Raw genomic sequence first — 12,500 nt, 5'->3', positions numbered from 1 at the left:
TTTGGTGTCGCAAGCCTAGATAACTAAGAAACACATTGTCAGGATGGCCGAGCGGTCTAAGGCGCTGCGTTCAAGCTGGGGAACAATCGTCCGTCAAAGAGGGGGAAGAAGGGGGGGAAAGGGGGAAGGGAAAAAAAGGGAGAAAAAGAGGAAAGAAGGGAAAAATTGCGCATTTATAAGGCATTTCGGGCCGCCTGGTCGCAATTTGCAAACTTTTGATGCGTTCAAGTGCTTTTGACACACCGCGGCCGGGATTCGAACCCACGAACCTTGGAGGGGAGTCGCTCCGTGACGCACATTGCCTTATTTGGACATTACCTCCTCCGGAGATGGGGGTGTTCCCCAGCTTGGGCGCTGACAGGGCCCCCACAGCAGAAACATGCTGTTGATGTGCTGCACAACACTGTAATAAAAACTGTAACAACTGAACTGTTGCCTTGTAATCTTTTCCTGTGTAAAAAAATAAAATAAAAAACATACCATGTTACTGTCATTGAATGTTATCATTATCATCATTAAAAACACTTTTACCTCTTGTGTACACCAGCTTTGTTTGTTCATGGAAAGAAGAAACAACAAGAGATTTAAATAGATTAGAAGATTTAATTAGGACAGACTACAAAAAGTGCAACAAATATAATAAATAATCAAAAGAAAAATAACTATTTACAGTAAACATTATCCATACTTAAATAAACAACATTTAAGTAACACCTAACCTAAACTTTACAATACAATTGTGAATTAGCACTATCAAATATTTACAATAAATATAACTTTTCTTTTTCAAACATAGAAATATTGAGTTATCACACAACTATAACTAACTATTCACAGTAAACAGGATAATATATTAATACTTCAACAAAGAATATTTCAAACTATTTACAATTTAACTATTATTTACAAAAAAATATTTATTTACAATATATACATATATACATATCATTTAGAGAATTTTTTTCTCATTTCCTCCAACCACTGCTGTTTAGTCAGAGTGTCAAATGCAGGGCAATACACTCTGCCACGGTACTGGCTGTGTCCAGTCTCAGCCGTGCGGAACTGGCCACACCTTTTACACGTATTTGCCTCTACTGTTCTTCTGTAGGGCCTTTTTGGTGCAGGTCCAGCCTCTGCTGTGGTGTTGGGATCAGCTGTTTGTGGGCTGGTGCCCTGAACTGGCGCAGGGAGGACTACTGGTAACAGAATTAGTCCCGTTGCCGTGGCGGTCTGAGGTGCTGGGGGTGGGACGACCAAAAGCCTCTTTACTGGCCCCTTTGGCATGATGGGGCGTGGAGGCAGGCTAGAGGCTGTCGGCCTTTGTTTCGCTTGACCTGCTGTGCTCTCCGGCAGCAGGTACTGGTGCTCCTCTCGAGCTGACCTGGGCTCAGCAGGGAGTTGTCTTGCCTCCTGAAGAGGCTCCTCAGACTCAGGGAGGGCTGGAGGCAACGCAGTACCCTGAAGAAGGACAGAGAGCTCCTGCTTCTTCTGCCTGCTGTTGTGCCACTGGATGAGGGTATTCTGGTTCACCTCTACCAGCTGAATCTCGGAACCCTGCATCACCACAGAGTTGCCCACAACAAGCTGCCGGATCTTACGGTAGTCCCTTAGAATTAAGGACCACCTGGAGTCAGCCCCCTTGCCTTTCCTCACTGGGCTTGGGTAGATGTCGCAGAGTCTGATAAAAATGTTCTCCACCAACCGACAGCAGTCAGGCCACTGGGCAGGTGCACTACTTGCACCTAATATGCAACGGGTGGTGCTCTCCACACCAGGAGTTCTTGAGGGCTTCTTCGGTGTCCTGAACCGTCCACTCAAAAGTCTATCCTGGTGTCGTGCTGCATATATCACCCGCTGCTTGTCACCGTCATCCAGCTTCTCCCACAGTGCTGTGATCGCCCCTGCCTGCTGGTTGGTGAGACAGAGAGAGGTCTGCTCCCGAAGCTTCACCAGGTACTCAGCCAGTCTGTCCACGTGCTGGTACCCCGGAACATTCTGGTCATCAACAGCCTGTGCAAATAAGAAAATAGCAAATCTTACAAACTTCATCCATCATCCAGAGTTGGGCTCATATCTATACTAACTGATCAGACAGACACTTACCACATCTTCATCTTCAGCCTGCATATCCACTCCAGCCTCAGCGGACGAAGTAGAGGGCAGGATGGATGCGCCGGAGGTCAAGGGAGACATCCCAGGAGAAAGGGCCGATGTTCCAGGAGCCAGGGCTGATATTCCAGGAGGTTGGGCTGCAGGAAATTATAAGAAAAAGCACAACAAGATTATTTTGTGTAGATATTACGGATATTACAATTGCAATATGATTCATGATTCATCATTTTAATGCTGTTTTCTCACATTCTTTAATCAAATATTGCAGTTTCTGCTATTTGGATATTGCACTCGCTCATATTGAAATTTCGCTAGTATTTTGAATAGCTGTCCAACCATACCAATAGCCATGGTGGATGTGCCGGGAGCCGGGCCAGATGTGGTGATCGCCAGGGCGGAGACGGTGGATGCCAGACTGGATGAGGGACCAGGAATGACAGAGACTGCAACCTGAGGGACCTCCAGGTCAGCCACTGTGGGGTCATCTGGGATGTCAGCGAAACCCTCATCCGTCTCCACATCATCCCCATGCTGCTCAATCATGTCAGCAGTCTCCTCTGAGTCAGGGTGCATATCCTGCAGTGCCTGACCGGTCTGCCGGAACAGGTACTGCAGCCCTATGAGCTCTCCTGAAATAATTGTAAAAGTAAAGTGAATCATTTTTCAGTGTTAATAAAGGATTTTAAAGCCGAGTTAAATACCACTGTGTTCACAAATGCTTACCAGTGTAACGTGAGGGTGCACAGAACTCTGGTGCCACCTTCTTGCCAAACAGCTTCTCGTAGTGCTTGTTCACGCAGTGAAGCAGGTCACCCGAGTAGCTGCGTAAAGGTGACGGTCCAGTAGACAGGGCAGCACTACCACGGTCCTGGTTCCACCTATGGAGTCCCTCCAGCAGGTATGCCTGAAAATTCAGGCTGTTGGCACTGGTACCTAGAAGGACATTATCAAATATTAAATTATTATATATTCTTGGATTATACAGCACATGAACCAACATGTCTGAAAGACACAAACCTGGTATGAAGCGGTTCAGGTGGAGATGAAAAGACTCCAAGGATGTGGAGCCTCTGGCACATCTGTAAGTGGGTAGCCGCAGACCTCCCTTTGTGAGCTCCCCTGTTTTGGTGTATAAAGCAACACCTGGCAGGTCCTGGATGCACTTGATGTGCTTTTTCTGGACCTGCCAGATGTGCTCCATCCTCTGCCGGTCAAACAGTGGAACACCAAGGGAGTCGTTCCCACTGGTCCCCATCAGCCCCTTCAGCAGCTCCTCCAGCAGCTTCGTGGTCGTCTCCTCACCACGGGTCCTCCTCCGGCAGTGGAGAGCCAGCTCCTGCCTGGACAGGTGTCTGCTGATGTCACCATCCGTTAGACACGGCAGGCCCTGTGACTGAAGCTGCTGTCTTTTTGCTTCACGCAACAGAGCCAAATCAGCTGCGTCCCACTCAAATACGCACGCCGATACGCGCGACATGAAGGCTGGGTACAGCTGATGAGCGTCTGTCGCGCATCCCAGGGCAAGACGGCGCATGAAGTGCCAGATATCCAGCCTTACGATCAGGTCCGGCCACCCGCTGAATCTGGCCTTCAACTTTGTCTCCGCCCCCTCGGCACAGCAGCCACAGTCCACATACAGCATGACAGGGGGATCCACACCTGCCTGCCGGTATCTTCTGACCAGATCCGCTGCCATCATGTCCAGGCCAGCTCCCTCCTGAGCGGTCAGCACACTTATGAGTATCTGACCATACTCATTTCCCACGGAGGTGAGCCAGAGTGCTGTGCCCTTGGCTGTTCCGGCCAGCTTCTTGGTGATCTGAAGCACACAAAATGTATAGGGCCTCCGTGAACATTATTCAGAAATACTGAAAAACAGGCATGCATGTTCATAAAACATGTATACATACTGTATATACATAAAGTTGGTATTAGTACACACAATTTCAAGTATAATTATGCAATCACATTATATGATAAGCTGGTGTACACTGTTATAGATAGTGCATTCATAATTAACAAAATATGTGGCCTATTTTTTGAAGCAAAGAATATTGTTTCACCTTTTTGGTGGAATCCATCTTGAGTATGGTGCCATAGATGGATGTAATTCTGGCCTTGATGTCCTCCAGCCTCGTCAAAATGTCCTGGCTGTAAACGGACAGGAGCCACTTATAGCTCGGCACCACAGCGGGCTCTGGAGGCTCAGGGAATGCCATGGGCAGCAGTCCGGGCCGCTGGAGGAAGTCCACACACTCTGTGGTGTACCTCGCCACGCGGTGAAGCCATTCCTCCGTGTGGTTCTCCCTCAGCTGCTTCAAGACCCGTGTGGGGCTGTTCCCCAGGCCTCTCTCCCGCAGAAATCGGATCACCCGGATGTCACACGCAAACCTGGGTCACAGACAGACATGTCAGTAAAAATGTTTACATTATTCTATTTGACAAGGCAAGAGACACAGGAGGTATTACTCACTTTTGTGTCAGGATGACCCGAAACTCCGACCTGTGTGCCAAGTCCAGTTGTTTTAGGACAGTCTGACTCCACGACACATGGTTGGCTCTACATTTGGTGCAGGTTAGAGTCTCTGTCACCATGTTGTAGATCCTGTCCACGTCCAGGACCCGCCGTGCCCTCTTGTGCAGCCCCGCTCCTGTCAGTTGATGCCCTCCACACGCAGGGTTGGGACAGGCCACTTTCACCTTCCACAATTTGTAGGGCATCCAGACAAGAAGTGGGTGGGCGAAAAAGCGGTCGGGAGCAGGAGCCTGGTGGTACAGCTGACTTGGCTGTGGTGGATAGTACCAGAGCTTCAGGTTGTTTTGAAGCTCTAGTTTTCCCCTGGGCCCCACCTTCAGAACATACTTCTCAATCCATTTGTGGTCTTCAGGTGGCAAACCCTCTGACCACAAACGGGGCAGCTGAGGTGATGTCTCTGTCCTGGGTTGCGCAGCCTTAGTGATAACAAAAACACAATGCATAAACACACTTAATACTGGTAGAAGACTGATTATGCTCTACGCAGAATGATATTAAATGTTATGTTACTTACTGTGACGGTGGCACACGCTGCTGTGGTGCTGAGGACAGGCACTGGACCCGGAGCAACTGTCACAGGGTCTGGAGCCTGTAAAGGCGTGGAAAGGAAGTTGTTATTTCATATAGCCGCTCTACATGAAACACTATTATTTAGCTTTCAGATGTCATTTCTGATTTGAGTGTTGTTTTTTAATACTCCTAATAATCTTGAGAAAAATATGGCCAGAAATATATATACTTTTAACTGTGTTTGACTGGAGAGTTATATCGTTACTTACTGAGACAGCAATGCTGGCTGAGGAACTGGTGCTTGCTTCTGTGGGGCTGGTGACTTGGGTCTGTAAAGAATTCAATCTAAGTAACTTGTACAAATAAACTTAAATTTGAACAGTGTCAATGTGATCTCCATTTACCTCTGTTGCTTTTCTGGCTCTGCTCAGATTTGGCTTTGCAGCAGCAACATGAGCGCCACCAAATCTTGGCTTAGTAAACTGAAAGGAAATAAAGCAGAGGTCGGTGTCATGAGAGGACTTTGTTGTCTAACTATCATTTAGTGAAGAAAATATTCATCGTCAAGTTATGAGTGTCACAAATACCATTGACAAATTCAATAATGGTCGCTGTTTATGGCCGGCTGTCGCTTGTCCCACGGCTGCACCCTGCTGTCCTACTGCTGCAGTCTGTGGCCCCACGGTGCCCTGGACAGGACCTGCTGCTGCTGCTGCTGTAGTACTGTGTGGCCCCACAGTGCCCTGGACAGGACCTGCTGCTGCTGCTGCTGCTGCTGCTGCAGTCTGTGGCCCCACGGTGCCCTGGACAGGACCTGCTGCTGCTGCTGTAGTACTGTGTGGCCCCACAGTGCCCTGGACAGGACCTGCTGCTGCTGCTGCTGTAGTACTGTGTGGCCCCACAGTGCCCTGGACAGGACCTGCTGTTGCTGCTGCTGCTGCAGTCTGTGGCTGCATGGCAGAGTAATCACAAAAATCACAAATTACACACATACACATACTAATACACACACACACACACAACTTGAGTATTAAATTGACCCGTGTTACCTTCTGCGTGTGAAATTTACACACACACTGCCTCTCTTGACCGAACAAAGACCTCTGTCCTGGTCTCTGCATTGGACATTTCTCGATCTAAAAATAACAGTTGCACATTTGATTGAATAAACCACAGATTAAATCACTGACTTTCATTTGTGTAGTGAATACAATATACTGTTCAGTGAATATACTGAATATACTCATACCGTCTGATAGAGGGCATACCACTTCTTCTGCCTGGGAGCTGGCCTGTTTCCTTCACCTGCAGGCCAGGTCCCAGTGCTGGCAAACTTCCTCAGGCGGGACATCCACTCTGAGTCCGCCATCGCCTTGTGGGAAGATTTTGCCTTTGGTGACACATTTTTAATGAATGAAAACAACGTGAATACTGGAACATGAAAGCTTGACCGTGACAACCAAAGCCAACTAGGCTTTGATTGCATCAGTGTTTGTAACTCAGCTGTAGAATTAACCTGATTTATATTATAAATATATATTCTTATAGCATGTTGCGGGAAATATCATGAATTAGAAAGTTAATGCCTTCTCAGTTTGAATAACCTTATTAAAACAGAATGAAGTTTGAACGAGTCAGCTTCTCAGAAGTGCGAAAAACCGCACGACACTGCGAGTTCAGGTTCCCACTAGGACCACCCCACCCCCACCCTGACAATGCACTTCCCTTGGCAAACAATGCATGACTTTGATCGTGTAAGGGATACATGTAACACTAAATGGACACAGTTAAAGTATACCTCCCGCGATAAAAACGAGTGTTTATCGCATGAAAAACACTAGCACTAGTCTTGTGAATGGGCTTAAGAGGCAAATTCAAGTTAGCAAAGCTAACGTTTAAAAGTGGTGATAAAAGCACGTATTCGTATTCGACAACCCGAAAATACATTTGTTTATATATGTGAATTTAAAGGATTTGGTTGAAATATTCTGCTTCAAAGTCATGTATAAACTTACGTTATCCAAAAGCCCCATTCATTCATTCATTCATTCATTCATTCATCGGTAACACGAACGTCAGCAAACGCGACAAAAAGCTAAATGTCGGTCATATAATTTAACACAACAGGTGAAATTACTTTTTTATATAAAGTTTGATCGTGTACAGCAGTGTAATAAATGTGTAAATACTCGCCATTTCACTCGTTGTCCGACTTCTGTTGTCACTGTCGATGTCGCTCGCTTCAAAACTCCCGCAAGTATTCTCGCCGTTCTCGCCTTCGCTCGGCTTTTGCTCGGCTCCGTCCAACATTTCTCCGTCGTGATTGGTCAAATGTTGGAGCTGGGCGAAGGTGATTGGTGGGAGAATGTTGGACCCGTGGATTTGATTGGCCGTCATCCTCCAACATTGTGAAATGTTGGACGGACTCTCCGGCGGCTGCTGGCGTTCAGGTCGCAGTCTCCCCTGGAGGCGTGGGTTCGAATCCCACTTCTGACAGATTGTGCTTTTCCCTGCAACTGTTGTCTGTAACATGATGTTGGGATAGAACACTTAGCATGTCAGGAGACAAAATGACAAGTAAATACCGTGCTCAGAGGACAGCTTCGGCATTCCATACTCTGTGTTCAGACAGAAGTAGGAAGTCCTAAGAAGTAGGCTGTCTCCAAATGCTGGACCACAGCTTTATGCCTATGTGGCTCTGAGCATGCAATTAACAATACTGTTCTTGGCAGTTGTTTACTGTTTTAGCTCAGCAAGTAAAGGTTTCTTTTTCACGGTATCGTATGTTTGGCTGTTCTTTCTTGATGCCTTCTATGTCCTATTCTCTGCCCTTTAACATCTATACATGATGATGGCATGTAAGAAAATGTTTCCCTACTCACTCTAGAAGGAATGCAGTGGTTCCATGGTGTAATGGTTAGCACTCTGGACTCTGAATCCAGCGATCCGAGTTCAAATCTCAGTGGGACCTGGTTTTGAAGTGGCATGGCAAGTCCAAGGCAGGCCAAGCAACAAGGATTATAAAATTCACGCAACTCTTGCAAGTAGTTAGATCACCCACTTCTCACAGCTACGTAGTGTTAATGTTTGTTTGGTACATTTTGAACAGAAATATACTGCCTCAATCACCCCCAGCCGTCCCCCCTCAAGTATATACCCACTTTGACTTGTTAAAATGTTTTTATTAATCATTATTTTGACGTCCCAAGCCTAGATAACTAAGGCACACATTGTCAGGATGGCCGAGCGGTCTAAGGCGCTTTAGGTCGCAGTCTCCTCTGGAGGCGTGGGTTCGAATCCCACTTCTGACAGATTGTGCTTATGATGTTACAGGCGCCAGTGAGACCTGAGGGGTCATGTAGTCATTCAATCCTCCTGAAGGATCCCATACTCCAAACATGACAGTAGCAACCAGGTCATTAAGAGTGCAATGGTTTTGAGTCAGATGGATGACTAATGTTTTGAATTCTGTCTAGTGGAAAGCATAAAAATGTAGTTTCACTAAGATTGCTGCCTATACTAGAGTTTGCACACCTTATTATTAAGAGGCCAGTACACGCAGTAAGAAGTCATTTTTAGACAGTCTTGAGCAGCAGAAAATCACTCCAAAGTTGTTTGTTCAAAATTGAATAAAGACTGCGATTTTCGGTATCACAGCTACACTGAAACCAGGCTAAGGGCCACTACAAACACACAGTAGCTCTATAACATACAACTAGGCTCCACCGAGATTTGAACTCGGATCACTGGATTCAAAGTCCAGAGTGCTAACCATTACACCATGGAACCAGTTTGAAGTACTAGCAGGAAGTTGGGAAACAGTTTCTGATTTGATATCAGCCCATGCTGTAAGTTGTAGGCGCATTTTCTTTTACAAAACTTAGCTAAATTCAAAGTGAGCACAAACGAGCAGACACAAACCAGGCATAGCAAGCTAATGCTGCACAGGCAAACAAGAAAATCAGTATGAAACTCAAAGGATTAATAAGCATGCAAGTTGTACACATAGGGAAAGTCACCCACCTTAACCTGATATTGTCATAAACTGCAGTGAACAACTGGTGTTGCCTACCATTCAACTTCCTCACCACTAAAACAAGTGATGCCATGGTCCTGCAGCAAGCATTCTACCTGTGGTTCCGTGGTAAAATAGCTAGCAGCCTGGACTTGTAATCCTGCAATCTGAGCTGAAATCTCAAAGGGACCTGACTTTGGGAGACATCAAGTATTGATATGACGGTACCAAACTATTGGAAAGGTGCCAATTGATTGTTGGCAATCAGACCAAGATGACAGTCTGTCGCAAGTAGTTTGATCACCCAGTTTTCTGTGAAAATGTTTTTATTAATCATTATTTTGGTGTCGCAAGCCTAGATAACTAAGAAACACATTGTCAGGATGGCCGAGCGGTCTAAGGCGCTGCGTTCAGGTCGCAGTCTCCCCTGGAGGCGTGGGTTCGAATCCCACTTCTGACAGATTGTGCTTTTCCCTGCAACTGTTGTCTGTAACATGATGTTGGGATAGAACACTTAGCATGTCAGGAGACAAAATGACAAGTAAATACCGTGCTCAGAGGACAGCTTCGGCATTCCATACTCTGTGTTCAGACAGAAGTAGGAAGTCCTAAGAAGTAGGCTGTCTCCAAATGCTGGACCACAGCTTTATGCCTATGTGGCTCTGAGCATGCAATTAACAATACTGTTCTTGGCAGTTGTTTACTGTTTTAGCTCAGCAAGTAAAGGTTTCTTTTTCACGGTATCGTATGTTTGGCTGTTCTTTCTTGATGCCTTCTATGTCCTATTCTCTGCCCTTTAACATCTATACATGATGATGGCATGTAAGAAAATGTTTCCCTACTCACTCTAGAAGGAATGCAGTGGTTCCATGGTGTAATGGTTAGCACTCTGGACTCTGAATCCAGCGATCCGAGTTCAAATCTCGGTGGGACCTGGTTTTGAAGTGGCATGGCAAGTCCAAGGCAGGCCAAGCAACAAGGATTATAAAATTCACGCAACTCTTGCAAGTAGTTAGATCACCCACTTCTCACAGCTACGTAGTGTTAATGTTTGTTTGGTACATTTTGAACAGAAATATACTGCCTCAATCACCCCCAGCCGTCCCCCCTCAAGTATATACCCACTTTGACTTGTTAAAATGTTTTTATTAATCATTATTTTGACGTCCCAAGCCTAGATAACTAAGGCACACATTGTCAGGATGGCCGAGCGGTCTAAGGCGCTTTAGGTCGCAGTCTCCTCTGGAGGCGTGGGTTCGAATCCCACTTCTGACAGATTGTGCTTATGATGTTACAGGCGCCAGTGAGACCTGAGGGGTCATGTAGTCATTCAATCCTCCTGAAGGATCCCATACTCCAAACATGACAGTAGCAACCAGGTCATTAAGAGTGCAATGGTTTTGAGTCAGATGGATGACTAATGTTTTGAATTCTGTCTAGTGGAAAGCATAAAAATGTAGTTTCACTAAGATTGCTGCCTATACTAGAGTTTGCACACCTCATTATTAAGAGGCCAGTACACGCAGTAAGAAGTCATTTTTAGACAGTCTTGAGCAGCAGAAAATCACTCCAAAGTTGTTTGTTCAAAATTGAATAAAGACTGCGATTTTCGGTATCACAGCTACACTGAAACCAGGCTAAGGGCCACTACAAACACACAGTAGCTCTATAACATACAACTAGGCTCCACCGAGATTTGAACTCGGATCACTGGATTCAAAGTCCAGAGTGCTAACCATTACACCATGGAACCAGTTTGAAGTACTAGCAGGAAGTTGGGAAACAGTTTCTGATTTGATATCAGCCCATGCTGTAAGTTGTAGGCGCATTTTCTTTTACAAAACTTAGCTAAATTCAAAGTGAGCACAAACGAGCAGACACAAACCAGGCATAGCAAGCTAATGCTGCACAGGCAAACAAGAAAATCAGTATGAAACTCAAAGGATTAATAAGCATGCAAGTTGTACACATAGGGAAAGTCACCCACCTTAACCTGATATTGTCATAAACTGCAGTGAACAACTGGTGTTGCCTACCATTCAACTTCCTCACCACTAAAACAAGTGATGCCATGGTCCTGCAGCAAGCATTCTACCTGTGGTTCCGTGGTAAAATAGCTAGCAGCCTGGACTTGTAATCCTGCAATCTGAGCTGAAATCTCAAAGGGACCTGACTTTGGGAGACATCAAGTATTGATATGACGGTACCAAACTATTGGAAAGGTGCCAATTGATTGTTGGCAATCAGACCAAGATGACAGTCTGTCGCAAGTAGTTTGATCACCCAGTTTTCTGTGAAAATGTTTTTATTAATCATTATTTTGGTGTCGCAAGCCTAGATAACTAAGAAACACATTGTCAGGATGGCCGAGCGGTCTAAGGCGCTGCGTTCAGGTCGCAGTCTCCCCTGGAGGCGTGGGTTCGAATCCCACTTCTGACAGATTGTGCTTTTCCCTGCAACTGTTGTCTGTAACATGATGTTGGGATAGAACACTTAGCATGTCAGGAGACAAAATGACAAGTAAATACCGTGCTCAGAGGACAGCTTCGGCATTCCATACTCTGTGTTCAGACAGAAGTAGGAAGTCCTAAGAAGTAGGCTGTCTCCAAATGCTGGACCACAGCTTTATGCCTATGTGGCTCTGAGCATGCAATTAACAATACTGTTCTTGGCAGTTGTTTACTGTTTTAGCTCAGCAAGTAAAGGTTTCTTTTTCACGGTATCGTATGTTTGGCTGTTCTTTCTTGATGCCTTCTATGTCCTATTCTCTGCCCTTTAACATCTATACATGATGATGGCATGTAAGAAAATGTTTCCCTACTCACTCTAGAAGGAATGCAGTGGTTCCATGGTGTAATGGTTAGCACTCTGGACTCTGAATCCAGCGATCCGAGTTCAAATCTCGGTGGGACCTGGTTTTGAAGTGGCATGGCAAGTCCAAGGCAGGCCAAGCAACAAGGATTATAAAATTCACGCAACTCTTGCAAGTAGTTAGATCACCCACTTCTCACAGCTACGTAGTGTTAATGTTTGTTTGGTACATTTTGAACAGAAATATACTGCCTCAATCACCCCCAGCCGTCCCCCCTCAAGTATATACCCACTTTGACTTGTTAAAATGTTTTTATTAATCATTATTTTGACGTCCCAAGCCTAGATAACTAAGGCACACATTGTCAGGATGGCCGAGCGGTCTAAGGCGCTTTAGGTCGCAGTCTCCTCTGGAGGCGTGGGTTCGAATCCCACTTCTGACAGATTGTGCTTATGATGTTACAGGCGCCAGTGAGACCTGAGGGGTCATGTAGTCATTCAATCCTCCTGAAGGAT

General features: G+C 45.8%; 7 non-coding genes across 7 annotated transcripts; 5 read left to right on the top strand and 2 right to left on the bottom strand.

Moving 5' to 3' along the window:
• The first annotated feature begins 8,057 nt into the window (after positions 1–8,057).
• Positions 8,058–8,129, top strand: trnaq-cug (transfer RNA glutamine (anticodon CUG)). Its single transcript has one exon. It is a non-coding gene; the product is annotated as a tRNA-Gln (tRNA).
• A 746-nt stretch (positions 8,130–8,875) lies between these two features.
• On the bottom strand, positions 8,876–8,947 carry trnaq-uug (transfer RNA glutamine (anticodon UUG)). The gene has a single exon. It is a non-coding gene; the product is annotated as a tRNA-Gln (tRNA).
• Positions 8,948–9,550: 603 nt separating this feature from the next.
• Positions 9,551–9,633, top strand: trnal-cag (transfer RNA leucine (anticodon CAG)). The gene has a single exon. It is a non-coding gene; the product is annotated as a tRNA-Leu (tRNA).
• A 403-nt stretch (positions 9,634–10,036) lies between these two features.
• Positions 10,037–10,108, top strand: trnaq-cug (transfer RNA glutamine (anticodon CUG)). Its single transcript has one exon. It is a non-coding gene; the product is annotated as a tRNA-Gln (tRNA).
• Positions 10,109–10,854: 746 nt separating this feature from the next.
• On the bottom strand, positions 10,855–10,926 carry trnaq-uug (transfer RNA glutamine (anticodon UUG)). The gene has a single exon. It is a non-coding gene; the product is annotated as a tRNA-Gln (tRNA).
• A 603-nt stretch (positions 10,927–11,529) lies between these two features.
• trnal-cag (transfer RNA leucine (anticodon CAG)) lies at positions 11,530–11,612 on the top strand. Its single transcript has one exon. It is a non-coding gene; the product is annotated as a tRNA-Leu (tRNA).
• A 403-nt stretch (positions 11,613–12,015) lies between these two features.
• On the top strand, positions 12,016–12,087 carry trnaq-cug (transfer RNA glutamine (anticodon CUG)). The gene has a single exon. It is a non-coding gene; the product is annotated as a tRNA-Gln (tRNA).
• The last annotated feature ends 413 nt before the right edge of the window (positions 12,088–12,500 follow it).

Source organism: Semicossyphus pulcher, unplaced genomic scaffold (assembly GCF_022749685.1).
Source record: "Semicossyphus pulcher isolate SPU_LCO1_2020_fin unplaced genomic scaffold, fSemPul1.0.p SCAF_20, whole genome shotgun sequence".
NCBI classification, from domain to species: domain Eukaryota; kingdom Metazoa; phylum Chordata; class Actinopteri; order Labriformes; family Labridae; genus Semicossyphus; species Semicossyphus pulcher.
This window is presented reverse-complemented; position numbering and strand designations above follow the sequence as displayed.